Here is a 6,718-nt window from a genome sequence, read left to right on the forward strand (position 1 = left end):
AGAAAAAAAAGAGAAAACAGTCCACTTTGTTATTTTTCCGGAATTGAAAAGGAAACATGTATGATGTAACTAAAGAAAAAAAGGAAGAAAACGGAAAGAGGAAAGAAAAAGAGGAAAATTATAAATAACATAAAATACAAACTCTTAAGGTTGAATATAGAAGAATCAAACAGAGCGCAACAACGACAAGAGAGAAAAAAGAAAAAATTATAAATCACATGAAATACAGACTCTTAATGTTGAACATCAAAGAATCAGACAACCGGAAAAAAATACAGAGAAGAAGGAAAAAAAAAGCGAGTAAAACAGTCGAATGTGGAAAAGGGAAAGGGGAAGCACAGAAAAGGACAAAGGAAAAAACGGAAGGGGAAGCACTCATCTCTATACAATACAGAAATAGAAGGAATTCCTAAATACAAAACAAAAATGAGAAAAAGAAGAAAATATATGTAAGCACATATACGTGTATATTGCTGAGCTATAGGCTGAATGACACCTCGACGAGCAATGTTCATAAAAGGAAACAACCTTCTTCAAATGCACATCTTAATTAACATATAACACCAAATAAAGTACAAAGGAAAAAATCACCCTGCTTCTATATTTTTAAGATTATTCCCAGATCCAATATTTTTGCTGATAATTAGTAATTCTGAATTCGGTAGAATTGTATATAACGACATTTATATCATATTTTGGATGCCATATTCCCAATGGATGACCCTCTCATTTGATTCTTATATTAACATTACATTATATTGGCCATAAAATGAATACAATGGTGTCGTAGGAGAATAGGGCAGATTAAGAAAATTTTACAATCATTTTATTATCACTAGGAAAATTTGAAACTGTTTCTTACGAGTAAATAAATCCTGCAGAAAAATATTTTTTCTTTTTTTCGTAAAAATAACCCTATTATGCGTATGAATCTGAAGACCCAAAGACTAATTTGTGGTGTAATTTATGGAGAACCGTCACATGTCACTAATGCGCGATGCATCATAAATTCTATTTTCTAATTATTGGGGGATGTGTAACCCCATATAAACATACTATACAGAACTTCCACTATCTTAGGATTTTATTTAGGGAGCTTATTTCTATTGACTTCTCGCTTATCGTAGAATGTGTGTAGAAAAATATAAAACAAATTAACCAGGAAAGAAGAAAAAAAAAATAGGGAATGGGAAATATATTTTTTTAATAGATTTAGCTAAGAATAATAATTTAATCCATCCGTGATAATGCCTAAAATATTTTTCCATTGACGACCTTTTAGGAATAAGAGCCGCCCTGTAAAAGATGTGTAAATTACGCAAATAATATAATGGGAAGGAAATTTTCATTTATCTTGATTTATTCCTATTTATTTTTATTTATTTGTATTTATTTCTATTTATTTTTTTCTATTTTTATTTATTTTTATTTATTTCTATTTATTCTTATTTATTTCCATTTATTTTTATTTATCTGTATATAACGCGTGCATTGCGTAGTAATCTTTTTCTTCTTTTCCAACTACTAGTTTGCTCATCTTATTAATGACACATTCCATTTCTTAATTATGAGCAGTTACAGATTGCATAATTGTATGACCACATAGGTCATAACAAATATCTTTCAGGAGGGACCCAATTTTAGATCACACCTTATAATTCTTTCATGGAGGGCTAGCACAAGAAAACGCACAATTCAGCAATCTAACGCTCATAGCAAATTGTTTTTATGATCCTCCAAATGGGCGTCTCCAATTATTCATTGCACAGAAGACATCCATTCTGCGCCAATGGGGAGAGTAATTTCTAATATGAAAGATGCCTACCATAGTCCACCCGAAATGGCATCACCTCTAGGTTCAAAATACTATAAATAAACCCACATTTCGGCTTATAAGCTCCGTAGGATTTCTTTCTTTCAAAATTACACTTCCAGCTTCGTGAAGTGTTGACCTGTACCATTGTATCCAAGAATAACGCATGGAATGCTTGTGAGTCGGGTCAATGTTATCGAAAACAGGTAACCTCCATTAGTCCGTATTAATAAATGCATAGTATACTATAAAAAATGTTATCCTCCTTTGCATTCTGCAAGAACATATTCGATCTCTGGTATGGGGGAGAATGCCCTCTTTAGGGGGAATTACTCTGTAGAAAAAATATTTTCTAATTTGTACATTATTTGGGGCAAAATTATCCGGCTTCCCTGTGTATCCTGTCTATACAGAAACTGTTTTCATGGCTTGTGGTGGATCTGCTTCTGGCCCCTCAGTGCTAGTTTATTTGTGTCTATGTCTCTACCCATTTCACACGTTTAACATAAATATAAAAACATTGGAAATGCATCTTAAAAGTGCAATATTCTATTTCTTCCTCATCCAAAAAATACGCCTCAAATATGAGTTACACAAAGCAAAATCATGGCAGAAATTATAAGCACCATAAGAAAAAAGTGCTATGATAATAATAAAAACTAGGTGAGAAATTCTTTCTATACACATATGTAATGAGCTGTATGCATATCATTATGAAAATGTATGTTTCTGCATATTATTATGAAAATGTATGTGTCTGCTGCTTCCAGAAGTCTCACCTTACATGGTAAGTGCCGCAAACCCCACACCACACATGTCACAATATCTGCTTAAGCGTCTTATTATGGAAAATATGCTAAAAAGAAGTCTTTCCCGATACCATTATAATAAATCAAATAATTTGAAATTTAAAGAATTCATAGCTATATGTTAAAATCTTGAGAAACATCTATGAGGATATTCTTCGTTTTCTTTGTTAATTACTTGTCTCTTCTACTTCACATATACTGATGAGAGGTGGATATACAGAATTTTCCGCATATCAACCCCAATCATACCTCCATTCATGCACTGTATATGACAACATAAAAACGTACATATAAAGAGAGGGTATCCAATGAAACCGCTATAAATAGAGGAGGAATCTTACCACTTGTAGTGCATAAAAAATAGGATTCAACCATTGACATAATATTATCTTACTGCTGCAATATTTTAACAGCTAATAATACATTCACGCAGCCGTACGATAATCATAACTAAGGCTACATCGCTTAAACTATTCTTAAGTCTCATCTGGTACGATGAACTCACTAATGTAATGTTATGGATTATAACACACTATATGAGTGTATAAATAGTTATAATAAAAAACACATCAAGGAGAATATTGAACTCGCTACATTTCCTATACTATGTGGTGAATTATATCTTATAATAATGAGGTAGAAGTTGCGTAAATACATAAATTCTTTGCGAAAATCTTCGACCTCGCGTATACGAGGTAAATAATGCGCCAACGATGGATAAAATACACTTGATTCCGAATACGCTATTATTCCAAAATTTACGCGCACTATATTTAACAAAATATATAATTTCAATGGAAGGAAAGGAAACTTTTATTTAAAAACACAATTCTTAATTTAGTGCCCACTGTGTCAAAGCGAAAAAAATGCACTACACGCAGAATAAAATGTATAAGCAACGAATAATTTTTAAAGGAAAGCGCTGTAGCAAAATATTTTCGTGGTATTGATTCTATTTATATGAAAACGCTACTATAAAATCGTTTCCAAGTACGATTTTTCCGGGTAAGACATGATGCTTATTCTTCTGAAAGAATTACAACCACACTGAGTTCATTTCTTGCATTCATATTATTCAAACATAGCAGAGCATCCCCAGAGTATACAACGCTATTTCCTGTAATTACACACGCGAATGAATGAAATATCTAATTAATTTAAAGTTTTATAATAATAATTACTAATTATTCAGCTCACAAATGTACTCCCGGTAATTCACTCTCATTTTTGCTGAAATAACCATATTTACGAGAAAGAAAAAAAATAATTAAGTCTGCACTACATACAATAAAGTAATCAGTCTATTCTCCTCATTCATAAGAATTATTTACATAGGCTTTTATAAAACCATCGCACACAAGTTAAATGCACAAAATCTGTGCACTCAACACACGGTTGCCTTAAGGAATTTCACATTGTGTCTTCTTGTATTCATAAACTTCTTCTCCTATAGGAAAATAACCCTAGCAGAGATATATTGCATTTATAAGTCATTTTATGAGTAACAAAAATTTTAAGGAAAATCTATACTAAAGGGAAGGAAGTATTAATTTATAATGTACGAAAAATACCATAGTTTTCCTACCATAAGGCATAGCATGACATACCCTTTATTGTGTAATGTATTAGTTAAAGTAATTACAGCGAAGCCAGGTTATAAGGAATAGCCCTCATTGTTTATTGGTAATAAATGAATCTATATTCGTCTCAAGAGAAAAAAATAGATAAGGGAATAAATAAAGAACAGAAGCAAAAAATAAAAGACAGAATGAAAAAAATAAGAAAAGGAGAAAGACAAAATTACAAAAAAGGAAGAATAAAAAAGAAGAGATGGAAAATAAGAAATAAATTAGAGAAAAAAGGCGAAAAATCGAGAAAAAAAATTAAAAAAAAAGAAAAAAGAAAAAGAGAAAAATAAGAAACACATGAAAAAAACAAAAGAACAAAAAAACAAGAGAAGAATAAGAAACAAATCGGAAAAAGGGAAAAAAAGAGAAAGAAAAAAAAAAATAAAATGATTAACAATAAAAAAAGGAAGAAACTAGCAGAAACGACAACCGGAAAAATTATAAGAAAATAGAAAAAATAAGAAAGAAGCAAAAAAGAAAGAAAAGAAAAAAACCCTAATAATTCCTCCGATGCTGTTGTTGTGGGGGGTTTCCACAACACACAGATGAAGCTATTCTATATTTCACAGGAATCACGCAACTATTTAGTCCGCGTATATTGAGTAATACCATTACGAAGTTAGTCATAAGGGGTGTTATTAACAACTTCTTCTGTGTACTATATTCTGTATGTCCATTGTGCAGCGTAACTAAAGTGGGTCCATATAGAAAATAGATTCACTTATAAAGTTAAAGGTACCTTTTAAAGTTTATTCATATATCCCCACAAATGTATATAAATCCGACATTAATATAAATAACTTTCTGTTTAGAGTTATCACAATATTCTTCAGACCCCTTAGTCTTCTCACTTATTGTACACACAGATATGTCATTTTAAGGGAGAAGGAGATGACTGCGCTAGACACATATTATACAACATATACAGAACGAATTAAGGAATAAACGCCTGATAAACTTCTCGGAAAATTGATGGATGCTGTATCAGACAAAAACCTTTCCAATTCCTACGCAGTTTCCTCTATATATTACCATGGATTGGATACAGGGAATGATAAAGATTCTATGTTTCCGCAGAATTGCTCAAAATATAGATTTTCAAGAGACAGAATCAATGCAAAGGTGCTAATTGTCCATTCCACTTTCTATGGAATTATAGAAATTTTGAATCGAATATTAATTCAGACAAGAATCATTATGAGGAATCGGCCGATACCTGAAATCCCACCATGGTTTCATGCACCAGAATCTTCATTAAGGATGTCCAAGTGGGGATATTACAATTTCAGAGAAGCCTAGATAAAGAAGTTACTTAATCACTCCGCATCTTCAAGAACACTTTAGACTGGAATTTACCCTAATAAATAATGATAAATTTCCTAAAAGTTCCTTGAATCAGGGATGACGTTTCTGCATATACAGTGTCATACGCTTAAGAACAAATTGTTATCTCCCATGAACAAATCTTAGTTTACCTCATTGGTAACACAGTGCTGTTATGTAGACATCCTTAGATATATTACTGGGAATACACTAAGGCAACACTGCTGTGGGGTCTCCTCTTATTCTACTTCTCCATATACTTATCGCTATTCATACTATTCCTACGATTTTTTCGGGAAGACTCGCCTTCTTCCACGTTCACTAATACTTCTGCAAATTGCTACACTCCTTCCTTGTATATACATAGTTTCAACCTATTATAATTTAAGAAAACAAACAAGAAAGGGGAAAGGGTTAAATACATTTTCTTAATGAATACTTAAAATACATGTAACGCTCATTTCGTTAATCCTCCTAAATAGGATTCCGAGACAGATCATGTATTCGCAACATAATTATCGTGTCGACTTCCCCTTCATCTATATCTTCTTATTGTACATAATTACTAAATAATGGGAAATTATTATTTGGTTTTATAAATACTGTTTTCCCATTAGTAAGCTTTCTATGCGATCTATTAGTTTTTAGTAAGATTTACATGTAAGAGTCATTGCAGAAAGCGATGAACTTCATCCTAATTCATCTTACTTCTCTATATTTCTCTCATTTCGGGTGCAACAGAGGCTTAACACAACCTGTAAAGACGTCTCATTTTAGCATAGTTATGTGATCAGGTTGATACTCTTCCAAATTACACATGTTGTGGGTTGTACTCTATAAATAAGGACAGGATATTGCAATTGATTCTAACTACAATACATGAGGGCAGTCGTAAGGAACTGTATGACTCGATATAATTAAACTAACTATCTGCCGCTATCCTTCTGCAATCACTCTCTCGGTACACTGGATAGAATTGCTCTATACTATAATTGACAAGAAACTGTAATCCTAGGTTTCCCCTATTCCCTTCATGTCCTTACCTTTAGTTAATATAACGCATATTCGAATATACCGTCCATTTTGTTAGAGGAAATAGAATACCCAAATCATCTGGAATCCCCTCACATTTTTAGCATATATTC

This window comes from Plasmodium inui (genome assembly GCF_000524495.1).
Source record: "Plasmodium inui San Antonio 1 unplaced genomic scaffold supercont1.84, whole genome shotgun sequence".
Lineage (NCBI taxonomy): Eukaryota > Apicomplexa > Aconoidasida > Haemosporida > Plasmodiidae > Plasmodium > Plasmodium inui.